Genomic DNA, 15,989 nt, shown 5'->3' with positions numbered 1-15,989 from the left:
TAAAACAGGCCTTGTAACAGTTAAATATTTAACTCATACACCAGCCCCCCACCCCATTTAATAGGGACAGCCCCTAATTTTAGTGATATTTGCCATTTTTCTGATTTGTCCCCTCTAAAAGCCTCTTCGGGCCAAATTATGTGCTGGTGTAAATTGGTGTAGTTCTTATAACCTTATTTTATATCCTGTCATATCTTTATTTTCTCCTCAGATATCCCTATTCATACATTTCTAGTGTTGGCAAATATGGAAAATGCAGATGTAAATTATTCAGCCATAATATATCAATTACTTAGGACTTGCAGCAGAAATACTTTTCCATATAAAGTATTGAGCATTAGAAGTTTTAGTGAAAATAAAAATAATTATTTTCACCCACGCAACTCAATTATACTTAAATAAATAAATGAAACACCCACAGAGCGTACCTCAGGCTTTCAACAGCTTTATGGGTAAAACAGATATTTTAGTTGGCCTTCTTGTAAAATACAAATTATATACTCATTTGATGGGAGATAAATCCTTCTGGGAACAGAATGTGTTCCTATTTCAACATGACTTCCCTCTATTTTGTCCAAATGGATATAGCTAATATTAAAATTATATCCAACCCCAACCATCTTCTATTTTTTTTAACTTTACCTACAACAAAGTACTGAGCATTTTTTCCATTGCTTGCCCAAATCATTAAGTTGCCCCTGAGGACCTTTGTTTACTGTGTCTTCTCATTCTTTTTTCCTTGACATGCTCCCCTCCCTCCAGCAGTGAGATACTAATTAAAGAGAGGACACTGTGACCCTGGGTTGTTTAGAAGTCACAGGGAGGGGTGGCGGCACAATGACAAAAACATGCCTGCAGGAAGTAATCATGCCTGAGTCCTAGCACAATGCTTACTTCCATTACCTTCAAAACCCTTTCAATTTGGAGATCCAGCCAAGAAGGGACTTTATCCCCACCCTTATTAAAGTATCATAATTATGCACAAAAATGAAATATCTGTCTGCATTAGTCCATTTGTGTAACAAGCTTGTTATCCAGTATTTTATAACAATAAGTGGAATTCATTTACTGTTGTAGAGCTTTTCAAATGAAAATACTTTTAATACCCAGATGTTGTTGAATTTCATTTATATTTCCCTTTAATTTCAGAAAAGAAGCCAGTGGTCACAGTGCACATTACATGGCAGGACCAGGCCTTATACATAGTACAAATGAGTTACATAAAGTAGATGCAAATCTGATATTTCATGCTGTCCCCCACATTATCATCCCTCAGTATTACATCAAGGGGATGTTTTGTTTTGTTTTTGTATTTTTAAACAAATAGCCTTCACAACAGATAAGGTCTTTAAGCATAAAAAGGGGAAAGCTACGGTCTAAAATTTATCCCCATGAGTCACCATCAATCCTGACCACAAACTGACGCCGTAGGTTTGCGTAGTCAGGAGTTTCATTAAAACCCTCTGCAGAATTCCTGCATTAGGTGCTCAAATGCACTTGTTCGCCTTTGATTTTCCTTAACATTTTCACAGTGCCAAAGAGCACTGTCTTCTGGACGTAACTGATTGTGATGTCTTGTACTCCTAAAGTGTCCTTGAGCTGCTCATTCATATCCTTAGGGATTGCTGCAAGTGCTCGACTAATCGCTGGGATTGTCTTTGTACTAGTTTTTAATAATTATTCCACTCTGTGGCAGAGTTCTTCGTACTTCGCTATTTTCTCTTCTTGTTTCTTTTTTATGTTTCTGTCTGCTGCTATGGCAATATCAATTAACAATATTATTATTATTATGCCATTGATGTACATGGCTCTTTAAAATTGTGTGTGAAGAAAGAAGTGCAAATTCTGCTCCCAATTACACCCATGAACATTTGGACTAAGGAATCACTTTGGATGTACACCAGGAATAGATGAGACCTCAGTTTGTCCCTAAATCCCTTCTTTGATAAGTTTACAATCTAAGGACTAGGTCCTACAAATTGATCTGTTTGGGCACAAGCCTGACCTTGTGCAGGGGCCCATGGGGAGAGCCCCGTGACACCAGGGGTGCACACACATAGATCCATTTGCAGGATCTATCCTTCATACCCAATCTTGTGCAGCATGCAGAGAACAATTGACTTTAACGGATCTCCACATAAGTTTGCCTGCACATATCAGATGGTAGGATCAAGGACTTGACACCGCTCCCATTGAAATCAGTGGAAAAAATCCCATTAACTGGCAGAAAGAACCTCAAAATTAGACACATAAAACTACATACGTATTAAAAACTAACATGAGAGGTTTTTTCTGTTTTATCTTTTTTTAAATTTTAATTCAATGCAGTTAAAAAAAACCCAAATGAGCTGGGAGAAGTAATTGAAAGAAATACTATCTTTGGGGCAAAATGAAGAAAAAAAAATCATGTCTCACCTTAAAGTTTGCATAAATCATTATCTTCCTGGATATAAATCTGAAAATCTCAGTTTTCACTTTGTTTTAGAAATTCTTAAGGGTATATTGGTAGCTGAAAAAATAATCAGTAAGACATAAAAAGCGACAAAGAGTCCTGTGGCACCTTATAGACTAAAGGTGCCATGGGACTCTGTCGCTTTTTACAGATCCAGACTAACACGGCTACCCCTCTGATACAGTAAGACATAGTATACCCATTTCTCTGAATATTTGACTGTGATATCACATGGGTTTTTTGTTTGTTTTTTTGCAACAAGATTTCAAGCTTAACAATCAAGCATTGTATAGTTAGCTAATAATTAAAGTTAAAGTGTAACCCAAACCAGTGTAGGCATGGAGGTTACTTTAGGATCTGTTAGATTAATCAGTTCTAGGCACCTACCATCCCTGTAAGCCTTTTAGTGAGAAATTGTCTTTCACTTTAAGTGCTAAAGAATGTAATATGTGTTATACTAAACTTGTCAAATGTAATATTTTTGCGGCTATTTTTCAAACCTTTTGACTATTCCAATCAGAAATGGCATCTTTCTGGCCAAATATGATAATCCTTTGTAGGAACTGCAGGCAGCAGGAAGCCAGAGTTCTAATATTATTCAGGCTATGAACTGGCCTCCTCACTCTTTTTTATGGTGATGTATAGTAACTCCTCCCTAAACTAAGGCCTATGCTGTCAGTCATGATCTCTTAGGGCTACTCTACACTGGAAGCACTACAGTGGCTCAGCTGCACTGCTGTAGTGTGTCTTGTGCAGATGGTCTATGTCGACGAGAGAGCTCTCCTGTTGGCATAATAAAGCCACCTCCATGAGAGCGTCTTCCACTGACATAGCACTGTCCACACCGGTGCTTCTGTCAGTAAAATTTATGTCGCTCGGGGGGTCGTTTATTCACACCCTGACTGACTAAAGTTTGACTGACAAACGTGCTAAGTAGACATAGACTATGTCATCTTAGTGTCTGTTGAGCATTTAGTTGTGAGTTCCTCTCCAACCCACTCTAAAGAAGCTGAAGAGCCAATCATCTTGGAGAAGGCTGGCTTTCTGTGCAACAAATCTTGCATGTGTGACTTGCCTATACAACCAAAGAGCTGTAAAGAGGCTATTATCTATGCAGGAGATAGGTTTTGACTCTTGCTATCTTCTGATTCAATCAGACCAGACAGTAACAGCAATTGTTATTTACATCACTTATGATTATTATATTGTCCACGTGCCTAAGTCTGTTACTGTTCAGATTCCTTTCTGGTTTTGTAATGATTGTATTTCACATTAAAGTTCAATGGTTTTAATTAAGAAAATGACTGAATAGGAAATAAGTGTAACCGTGAGCTTAGCCTTTAAAGGAAGATTTGTATAGAGTGAAATTTTGAAGTTAAGTTTTCTCATTATACACATGTGCTAAACACATGCACACTCCTTTTATATGTATAAGACACTAATATTCAGATATTAGATTCAGATTGCTAAATCACACCATTTTTACACTCTTATGTTAACAGTTACACAACTTTATTAATCAGATTTCAAACATACGGTAGTCCATGGTACTCTGTTTAGTACTGCAGTATTGTTTTTAAACAAAGATGGCTTCATTTGCAAATCCAACTGAGGGTATGTCTTCCACAGGACAGCTACAGTGCTCAGCTGCAGTGCTGAAACTGTGCCACTGTAGTGCTGTAGTGTAGGTGCTTCCTGGATTGACGGAAGGGATTTTTCCATAGATGTTGGTAATCCACCTCTCCAAGAAGCAGTAGTTAATTGACGGAAGAATTCTTCCATTGCCCTAGCTGTGTTTACAGTGTGGGGAGGTTAGGTTGACCTAACTAAGTCATGCAGGGTGCACAGTTTTTCACAGCCCTGAGTGATGTAGGTTGATCTCATTTTTAGGTGTAGATCAGGTCTCAGATCTGAGGACAAAAGGCATGGGCATTTTGCTAATGTATTTTTGAGATTTTCAAAAGGACACTGGATAGCCATCTGTCTCGGATGGTGTAGACACAACAAATCCTGCATCTTGGCAAGGGGTTAGACTAGATGATCGTTGTGATCCCTTCTAGTACTATGATTCTATGATTTATAGATCTTATATTCCAGTACTTAAAACTGTAAGTAGGTATTTACTTTCTGTTTTGACTGTGGTCAGAGCTGAGAGTTCAGTGAAAAGAGAGTATACATTCACCACATGTTTCTACCAACTCTTCCAAATTACATTTTGATTAGTTTGATCAGCTACCAAATAAGCTTAATAGTACAGTAAATAGCATTAAATCCTGTACTTGAAAGCTGGAGTTTCTCTGCATGAAGATATTATTTTTTTGCTTATTCGGTGCTTTTAGTTTATGGTTCACAACTCTTGAAAGAAATTTTAAAAAGTAACAATTTAGTAGTACACCACAAAATAACATCTGGAGCAATGTATCATAAAATAATTCCCATCATTAAGTGAGCTGCTAATTTCATGTAATCAGCACTGAGAATCAGGTAGTAGCTGGTAGTTAATGAGTTGTTGATTATTTAACAGTTTTATATTTTAACAAACCAATTGTAGTGTAATTGATTCTGTGCTTGAATTCTGACAGATTGATGTAATGGAAAATCATTAATTAACTAATTTTCATCAATTAAGCCAACAGAATAATTGTACTGTGGAAGATAGAATACAGTATATCGATAGTAAGGTGATATAATTGTCTTAAATTGAAATGTTTGAGTAATACATGTTTCCATTAACCTTTTGGTAAATTGACAAATGGTGCAATTTGTTTTATTAAAGTCTTCAAAAGTAGTCTAAATTATTGACATATATATTCTGAGGAATAGAGGCATCGTTTCTGGAGAAATGAGTACTCTCTTCGCTGTCTGCTACATTGGTATAATGTCAAAATATTTCATCTGAAAATTGTTACAAAAATGAGTTTTTTCTTTTGAGTGAATCTGCTCAAAGGGATTTCTGATAGGGCCTTAGCTTTCAGACAAAACTTTACCTTTTTTTGTTTAAAAAATATTTTTCCATAGACATCTAGCTGTGTTTGCATTTTAAGTAGTTATCCCTATTTCAGGTAATAGCCTCACAAGCTTCCTGTTTTCTTTACATGAATTAAGAGCATTTGACCAAATTCATCTGTGGTGTAATATGTGTTGAAGATAATCAGTATGTGTGAATTACACCAGAAATGAATTTTGCCTCCTTTTTTTATTCACGCTGGTCCAAATCCTGCAAAACCATGCACATAGAAATTGTGCTCACATGAGAAATCTTAGGGTGCACCTTCACTTGGAAAAAGGGTGGGTTCTTACCTGGAGTTAGCTAGCACAAGGTAACACGAAGTAACACAAGTCAGTTTGTAGTTTTCACACATACTAGCAGGTTGAGTTAAAGACTATGGGGGAACCTAGGGTTTACCTTGACCAAATAACACATGTGAAAACTACAAATTGATTTGTCACTTGGATTTAGCTAACTTGAGTTAAGAACACACCTTTTTTCCTAGTGTAGACAAAGGCTGTAGCATCTTCAAGAACACCACTTATATGAACATATGCTTAAATTGTGTGCATGCTTAATTGCTTTGTGTGGTATATTGAGGACTGTGTTGGAATTGCAAGTTATCACTTCAAGGGTGGGGGTGGTAAGGGTTTTTCCTGGTGTTGCTTGCAGACTAAAGGGCTTTGTAGTGAAGTGTCTGGGAGCAGCAGTCAGTCTGTAAACAGCTAGCTTATAGTAAGATGGGGTGAATTGTGTCTCGTTGTTTTAGGGAGCAGCTTGCTTTGTCTCTCTCTGTTTTATGGTTCTTGTGTGTTAGCAATTTGATTTCTAAGAAATAAAGTAGTGTTACTTTGCAGCCTTCCAGCAAGACTAGTTAGGTTTTTATCTAATTTCTCTGTGTGTATGCAGTGAACATAATGCCTTGCAGGATTAGGACCTCTCAGGAACTGGTCTTTCTATGGACTGGAATAACAGCCTTGGTGAAAGTATAGTGGGTAGGAGGAATAATATACAAAGATCCAGCCTTTTTTAGGTTTTTAACTTCCTTTTCATATTGTCTGGTTTATTGGGGCCCACAGTCATGTTAAGATTCATCACAAAGTTCTAAAACAGTGGGCTCTATTCATAAACCAATCTGAAATTTCTTGGATGTGAAATGTATTTTTCACTTTGTAGAAAAATGTGATTTATATAATCTCTTAGTTGGCATGATCTGACATGATTTTTATGAATTCCTTTGCAAGTCAAAAATGCCTCCAGTGCAATTTATAGTAATGAGACTGCCTGCTTTAAAGTAGCTGATTACAATGAAAATATAAGAAGTGGGTATGTTTGCTTTTCAAAGTTGGTAACCTCTCATAGTTTATAAAGTACATATCAGTATTACAGCACACAAGCTACCTGTGGGTGTACAAAACTCACCTGTTTTTCACAGCTTACTTCATCAAACATAATTGAATGTTGTTTTGGACTAGACTGTGGCACACTAGATTACATTAATGACCTGAAAGACATAACATAGTCCAAAGCAGTGTGTGATTATGTAAACAGATTTTACAAACTCCCAAGCCATATCTTTTCAGTGATATTTATGATTTGGAGGGGTAAAATACTTATCTTTTAATAGGATGGAACGTGGTATTTATTGACTTTCACCTCTTGTTGGCACATCACCAGAAAAGGTATCACATAAACATAATGGACCAAGTTTTAACCCTGGTGTCACTCCACTGGCTTTATTGGAGTTGTGTCCAGTTACACCAGAGATTAACTTGATAAACATAGAAACCAATGTGTGCAAATGCAGATGTCTGGGTAGTTTCACAATTAAATACCATGGAGAAAATAGTCCAATTCCACCTGCCAGATCCATTCCCTAGTTCTTCCCAGTAACAAACCCTGGAGTGACCCTATTGCCAGCTGCTGAAATCCTTAATGTTCCAGAGCAGCGTTTCTGAAACGTCATTGTACCACAACCCCTTTCTGACAACAAAAATTACTACAGAACCCCGGGGGGATGGGAGGGGAGAATGAAGCCTGGGCCCACCCGAGCCCCACCATCCTAGGTGGGAGGCCAAAGCCCAAGAGTTTCAGCCTGGGGCAGGGGACCTATAACCTGAATCCCACCACCCAGCACTGAAGCCAAAGCCCATACCCTGCCACCCAGGGGTGAAGCCTCAGGCTTTGGCTTCAGCCCCAGGCGGTGGGGCTCGGGCTTTGGCCCTGGGTGGCGGGGCTTGGGCTTGGGCTTGGGCTTTGGACCTTCAGTCCCAGGCACCAGCAAGTCTAACACCAGTCCTGGTGACCCCATTAAAATGGGGTCATGACCCACTTTGTTGTCCTGATCCACAGTTTGGAACTGCTGTTCTAGAATTCCATAAACTCTGAAGTGTTTGCATTGAACTCTATGGACCTACATTTGGTAGTAAGCACTATGCTCAGAAATAACTGTAAGTCACTTGGACTGCTGGCAGTGGGACAGTGTGAAGATCCTGTCACTGGCTCGGATGGAAGTCTCTCTTTGAGATCTTGGAATTGGGAGACCCCTTGCTGTGTGGAGCCCCAGAGAGGAGTTGTAACTGGCTAAGAAAAAGAAGAGTTACTAAAGCAGTGGAGAATGTCAAAGAACGTTCAGGTAATGGGCAAAAGTTCAGGCTTGTTCTTTTTTTGCCCAGACTAGTTAACCCAAACCTATTGTAGTACAACTTCACAATGGGGATGAGGTCAGATCATTGTAGCAACCTTAACTAGAAACTTCCTGACTTTTCTGGGGCCCAATTATATGTGCATTTGTAAATCTTAACTGTCTCCCATATCCTAGGATGAAAAATAAGAGCCCTGTATGAAATCCTGGCTCCTCTGGAGACAAGGGCAAGATTCCCATTGGCTGCTGCAGCGCCAGGATTTCACCCCATGTTCTACATTAAATTTTTGACCAAACATTCTACTGATTTCAGTAGGGATTTCATGCACAGACCATTAAGTGATTTCAGTGGAAATTGATCAATAGAACTTTCAGAATCTGTTTAATAAAATAAATATAAAGCTTTATTGTGAATGCAAGTCAATTACTTCACCAAACTTTTTTCTGAAATACTTTCCCACAGTGATTTGCACTGTTGCCAGCTTGAGACACTTAATACAGAACAGCTAGTAAATAGCTTAGTGAAAACTAAGGTTCCTTAAATTGGTCCCTGAAATAAAGTGCTCTTAGTCATCTGTGATGAATTTAATGATTATTGAAGATAAATATTCACCTCGAAGTTTAGAGTGATAGGAATTGAAATGATGGCTCTAATGAGGAGCACCGTAAATAATTTTGCACATAAATGGAAATTTGTTTTCTTATGTCTACTGCACAACATGCACGTCAGAATAATAAGTGGAAAAATGCAATCTTTGAAAGTGGAAATTGGTGCTGGAACTATTGGTTGGACTGATATTTAGTTCTTGTCATGGGAGTTGAGGTAGTGAATGGGTATGGGGGGATGGTAAAGAAATTCATTGCTAGTTATAGCTCTGAATGGTGGTAGCCAAAAATTGTTTTTAGTTGATAGCTGTTCAGTGGATTATGAAATGAGTTTGATGACCTCCTCCTTTTCACACAGCAGCTGACACTCACAGATACCTTCTTGGCAACTTGGAGGCCAAGAGCTGAATCAGCATGTCAAACAAATACAATAGTACTTGGTTCCAGGGAACATTTTCTGAAATCACGGTTTTAAAAATTAGCAAGAGTCAGTGTTGGGACAAAGGCATAGTTGGGAAGAAGTCTTGATTTTGTTTTTGATCTAAGCTATCGATGTGAATACTATCATCTGTGGAGTGGGAAATTCTTCTCTCCAGTCTGCCATGTGGATCTTTTGCAAGTTCAGAACAGGGGATAGTCCAGAATACAGAGGACACTTTTGCCCTTTATTTTCTTCAAGGTTTCTGCAAGCATGCAGCTTGGGGCTGGTGGCCTAGTGTTGCCATTAATGGCAATAATGTCCCATGTTCCAGTTTGTCACATGCTTGCTATTCTTTTGTATGCTACGCCATATTTTAAGTTACTCCTTTTTCTGCCTCTATTTCCTTTTTTTATAATGACCTATTCTGGCAACCAATGATGATAGGATGTATGTAGCTATGCCAGTCTTCTTCATTGTTTTATTAGAGAATTTGTTTCAGTTAATAGTATTTAACTTTCATTCAAGGGTTCAAAGTTCTTTACAAACATCTTCACAACATCTCTGTGAATCAGTTAAACACTCTCCCAATTTTATAGATATGAAAACTGAGCCACAGAGAGATTTGGGGTCGGATTTTCAGAAGTTCTGAGCACTGAAATACCCCACTGATGTCAGTCCACAGTCCCAGATATGAAAACAGTGACGCAGAAGGGAATAAAATGCATAAGTTTTACTGACTCTCGGTTCCGTACTCTAACCACTAAACAACATTCCCTTTCTTTAGTATTTCTGACTATTTATTTTATCTTCAAACACATTTTGATTGTAGGTTTCTTTGCATTTCTTTCTGTCTCTTCCTTATTTCTGAAGTTTCTAAGAAATAAATAAAACCTAGCCAGTTTGTAGTAGGAGAAAAATATTGGTTCACATGGTCCATCCTCTGCTGGAGCATCAGCATATGTAACCAAGCTTTGCTTTATGGAACACCTTTATTTTGATGCTTTACAAAGTATGTTTGGGTATTTCCAGATTTTCTCTCTCTTTTATTACCATCCTTAGTTTCAATATACTCATAATTATGCATACAGTCAAATATTTCCAAGAGATCATTTATCATTTCATAAAAAATGTTAAGTAGTAGGTAACTTTTCCCTGTCTCCACCTATTCCTCCCCCCTCCCTAAATATACAAAACAGTGAGCAAATAATTATATCAGAGAAGCTGGATATTTTAAGTCTTTCTTAAAGTGTATGCAACTCTTGATGAAGTAATGAATTTGCACTGTTTTCACTGCTTTACTGGTTAATATTACCTATATACTTTGTCATCTCACTCCATCTTTATTACTTTGTTTTACAGTAATTCTGGCAATTGTTTATAGAATCTGGATTGTTTTATAGGTTCCAACAAGTGTCTGGCATTATCATACCAATGGCAGAGTTCAGCTCTTTTGAGTCACTTTGGTTATTTTCACAAACCACAGTTGGTTTTTGTCCTGTGTTGTCATTACCTAATTTGTCAAATATAAGCAACTTCCTTAGATTCCTGTTGTATTATAATGCATTACAGTAATATCTTTCAGACTTAAACTTCCCAGAATGTACAGCATATGATAAGCAAAGGGGCATTTGTTTTGACAGTGGAAATGCTCTTATGAAGTAATGTCTTGACCATGGCTTTCAAGAAATAAATAATACATTCCATAACATTACAAAGTGCTGGTATGGTATTAACAATAGATTGTATCATTCACTATATTCACATTCTTTGCACTAATAATCAATGAAGAAAATCAAAAAAATTACCTATTATGGTGTGATTTGCTTTTATAATATGTCCTTCATACAACATTTCACAAAATAAGAAGTCCGTCATAAATTAAAATGGAAAGGTAGATTTTAAGGGGAAATTTCAAAAGAAGAACCAACTCAGTGGCCAGAGCATTTCACATACACTAAATTTGGCAGCATTAATAAAAGAGTGAATTTTACTCAAAGAGAGTTACAGGGAAAAGACAGCATAGAGCTGTGGAACAGATGGGAAAAAGGGGAGAGGGAATCAGAGATTTACGCTAGAGGAAGAACTTGTTTTGAAAAAGGAGATGAAATGGTAGGGTGGGATTAGAACTGGATTTCTGGATAGGTGAAGATGACAAAGAATGGGTGTGATATCAGTTGTGATACAGCATTTTTAAAAATCAAATTCCAAAATTTAAATCTGGATATCTTGCTGCAGCTGTTTTGAGTCAGCCCTGGTGAAAATGGTTTCCCTGAAGAGTCTGATCTGTCTTTACTTTTTGCTCTTGAACGTAGGCAGGAGGTTGCATTCTTACTTTTGACTATTTGACTTCTGTATATATTCCTGTGACTATTTTTGTAATGTTAGGAATATGTTCTTAAACATCTGTTTCTCATTCTCTTAGTTTTCTCTGTTTGTGTATCTTTCTTCTGCCTCTTAGTAAGTTGTAAGTTTTTTTGCAGAAATCATTGTTTCTTCAGTATGTCCTTCCTTTTCCCAAGAAAAATGTCATATTGTAGTTTATGAATAGAAGCGCTTTGCATGTTCATGACTTTAATTTCTTCCATGTTCTGCTGACCTCTCCTCACTTTCTCATTTAGCAAAATATGATTTATTTATTTTTTACTTTTGGTCATCCGGACACTTAACTTATGATACATAAAGCTTAAACAAAAGCAATTAATTGGGAGATTATTTAACAGTCACTAAGGCAGCTTTCCTTGTAATTTAGTTTGCTTTATTCCATGGGCCATTATCTTAATTGCTTTTCTTGCTCCATCTCTTAACAGTTTAGTGCTAAAGTTAAAGTCTGATTTTGTGTGATGCTGTCAGCTCCCTTGACAGCATTTCCCCCCCCCCAGGAAATGCTCAGCACTCCTAACATGCAGTTTGTTTTCATATCCCATCTAGCATATTTTAAAATGTTTCTTCTGAATTGTTCTGCTTCTCAGCATCCACCTGGCATGACCTGTTTTGTGTCATACACTGGAAGATCTTTACCCAGTGCGGTAAATTGACTCTGAGCATTCCTTTGTGTCAGTATGGCACACCCACTTTTAGATTTAGATGTCACTGTTCATGATATGTGGAATAAAGTCAATTAAATTACAAGGAGAAACATCTTTGGAACAGCGCTGACTGCAGAAGTGATTACAGATTTTATCCTTTTGCTCAGTGGGCTGGGCTTCATAAATTGACACATACTGTGACAAAGGACCATGATGGTAGAAAGACCCAACTGGAAGGGGAGAGTACAAAGTGCTCATAACCTTCCCTGCACCAGGGGTGTGTGTAGGCAGCCCCCCCATATGGGTGGCACTGGCTCACAAGGGGACATGGCCAGGGCAGCTGGCAGAATGCATGAATTCAGCACATCCAGACTAGGCTCCTAAAAGCCCCTAGTGGAAACTAAAGTTACCCTACTAAAAGAGAACCCTCTAGGGAGGGAAGTGGTAGAAATACTACCTGTCCCACCACAGCAGTGAATGACCTTTGATGGAGGGTTTCCACAGAGTTTATTTAGCTTTGTGTACAGTAAGAAACCATGGATTTGATTTGAATCATGAAGCTGTGATTTATGTATGTGGAACTGTTTACAGAATAAGAGTTTAGTTTCACCAATCTGCTGTTTGCTGAGATTGATGGTAATTACTTGGAAGCTTCCAAGTTTTCCAGATATTCTCTAGTTCCTTTGAAGGCTTCCTCTTGCTGTCTAGGTGTTCAGATACCCCTTGGTGGTATGCTCAACTCAGATCTGGCCTTAATTTATCTACAAATACACATCTTTTAACTATCTCTGAACAATAAACATGCAATGCACGAAGATTTTAACCACAAAATGTAACTAGCTCTGCTCTGCAAGCTGCCTTCTTTTTTGACTAAGCAACTCCTGCTAGTTAAAGAAACTGTCAAAATATTAATCAAGGTAGCTTTAGAACCTCCATGCTTACCAATTCCCCTCAGGAACAAACTGAATTGCATATTTATAACTTTAACCAGGAAGGTGCCTGCATACTAGCACATATGTTCACATCTGTTATAACATAATTAATATTAATTTCCTTGACAAATGTGATTTAAATGTCCTCTTCTGTATACATTTCAAAGAGCCTGTTTCAATATTTTTACTCTTAGCCGGGTAAGACTGAGGGTCTTATTTGCAAACAAGTGATGATCCTTTTATCCTAGAAAAAATGTGGGGAAAGTGCTTAGTAAAATCTTAAACATATAGAACACCTTTCCTCCCAGAAGGTATTGTCGAGCTTTATTAGTCTTCTCTCTCTCTCTCACGCACACTCAGTCTCAGACACAGAAATCACTTCACCCACCATTACATCACTAAAATGCCACTGCCAGCTCTGGGGTAGAACATAGCTATTGTTTAACAGCACACAAGGCTATTTCATAATTTAGGGCAAGAATTGAGGAAGATTACTGTATCCATTTGGATATGCAGGGAGAATTTTGGTAGGCTGAATGCTACTTTGGCCAGGACATCAAGGCTAATACACTTTCTCCTCTGAAAATGCCATTGCAAATCTCCTTTAAACAAAAGTATAAATAAAAGAAATATCTCTTGAGGGTGATGTTTTCTATTCAAATTTTCACAGAATGGTTTAATGTTACGTTTTATACCACAAACATTAAAAAAACCAAAGTATATAGTGTCCCTGAAAAAACACGTGCCACATACTGAATCCACGAGAGGGAAATCCACATCCTCTCTAAAGAATAGCAACCTGGGGATGAAAGTGCAGAGTTCCTGCTTTTAGAGTTCCCTTTTGAAATGTTCTTAAATCTTTTAATTCCTGTAATGGTATCTAAGTACCACAATGATTGGTGCTTTAAAAATACCTGTGATGGAATATGGAATGTCTACATCACACCAGTTTTTAAGTGTATTGGGAAAGGGTGGGAAACAAGGGAAAACTGAAGTTCCTCAGAAGCCTTTGTTATCTGGGGACAGGAGGAAGATATCAATTCAGGTGTCTCCTACTCCCAAAGTCATTTTGTAAGAGTAGAGGATTCGTGAAGATCTTTCTCACTTTTGTTGACTACAGGTCTGTCGCATCTTACGCGCATTTAACATGCGCAATTTCAGCTTTACGCGGTCGGCAAAAAAAAAAAGAGAAAAATAACAATTTTAATACTGTACTTGTAGTGCGGGCGATTCTGCCTGCCATTCAACTCAATGTAATTTTGACTGTACGCGGTTTTCGCTTTACGCACTAACCGCGGAACGGAACGCCTGCGTAAGATGAGACTCACCTGTACTAGAAGACTGTGCTGCCAGCCTTGTGCAGTTTTTCTTTTCCCTTGGAAATACTAATTCAAAGCATGCAGAAGTAAGATAGCATGTGCACATACCACACATCGGGAGTGGTTTTTGACTAGTTCTGAACAATTATTCAAAGGTCAGGTTTAACATGGAATGTAACTGTGGATGAGTTCAGTTTTTAGGTGCAGTGTGGGTTTTTTTGTGGGTTTTGGTGGTGTTTACTGTTACACAGATAACAGTTCTGCCAAGTGGCACTGCTTTTTCAGTGTTGGCTATACTAGAATATGCTGTTGTCTAGGGCAGCAAAATGCTATGGCACCAAAATATTTAGTGACTGCTTATTGCAAAAAGAAACTGAAGGTTCAGGGGGTGGACATTTTCCAAGTTGCTACCAGCACCAAACACTATAGAGCTGGCATAGCTGTTTTGGTATGCAGCTCAACATTTCAGTGCTGAACCAAGTGGCAAATCTATGTTTCTTCCCAGCAATCCATGTTCCCAATCCATTTTTGGAGTGAGTGCTTACTATCGAAGAGAATAAAAAATACCAAAGAAAACCTTGGAACTAGGTGTCCTCATTGGAAGGTCCTCTTACAGAGTCACCTCTATGAAACTACAGAGTTGAACAAAGTCTAATTTTATTTTATAGATGAAACCAGTCGTAACCAATGATAGGGCACAACAAAAAGGGTTGAGAGTTCTGAATAACACATCTAAAATTTGGAAGGCATTTGCCTCCCTTTTCCTCAACAAACGTTAGGAATCTAATTTTCCAGTAACTGCAAAACTCCCCAAGGCCCTAAATTTTGGGGGGGATGGGATTTCCCTCAAACTTCAAAAAAAATTATTTGGAGGGATTGGTGGGATTTAGGATGGATGAATTCCCCAAAACTGTGGTAGCTATCTCAGACCATAAGGCTAGATTTTGGACTTAATGACTTTAGTTCTTCTTTCAGGCCATGAGGGACAATCCAGTAGATTTCACACAGGCAAAAATCAATCACTGGCAAAACTCTTATTGACTACAAAGGGAACAGGGTTTTGGTCCTTTTGAAAAGTAAACTTGCAGTCTCTCTCTGATCCTGTGTATGTGTAAGAAAGGGAATCACATATTTGAAGAGATGTACACAAGCTGCAAAGTTTTGAACTAGATTTCTGACTATGTAAGTTTTTAAACAGGCTCACCAGCATGGTGGCTTCTAGCCCCAAAGTTTGGGGTTGTTTGGATGCAAGGTTTTGGTTTGAGCCACTGCAAAATGCCAGATCCAGGTGTTAGTTTTCAGACCCCTGGCCACATGAGAAGTTGCCCCCTTCTCAGCCATTTAGCGAGTTTCGATCCATTCTGGATTTGCGCCTGGTTTCCACCTTGGTCTAGCGGTCCAGCATGCAGAACCTTAGGCTGGCCGGTTCTGGCCCTGTCTCCCCCTGCGTTTGTGAGACTGAACTGTGTGTCCGGGCCAGGCTGCACAGCTTTATCGAAGGCGCAGCTCTGTCCAGCCCGGGGAAGGAGGGCTGTGGGGGGTGCTTTGCTGCTGGCCCGGCAGATTAAAGGGCTAGACTAGACCCCTGCTGGCTGCATAT

The 15,989-nt window shown here is 38.4% G+C and overlaps 1 protein-coding gene across 2 annotated transcripts in view; it reads left to right on the top strand.

The window, feature by feature from the left end:
* RBMS1 (RNA binding motif single stranded interacting protein 1) overlaps nucleotides 1-15,989 on the top strand; it is a 190,388-nt gene that overhangs the window by 47,570 nt on the left and 126,829 nt on the right. The window lies entirely within an intron of this gene.

The sequence above is a fragment of the Terrapene carolina genome, unplaced genomic scaffold (genome assembly GCF_002925995.2).
Source record: "Terrapene carolina triunguis isolate 2854851 unplaced genomic scaffold, T_m_triunguis-2.0 Scaffold62, whole genome shotgun sequence".
Taxonomy (NCBI): domain Eukaryota; kingdom Metazoa; phylum Chordata; order Testudines; family Emydidae; genus Terrapene; species Terrapene triunguis.
Note: the sequence above shows the minus strand (reverse complement) of the source record. Positions and strands in the feature narration are given on the sequence as shown.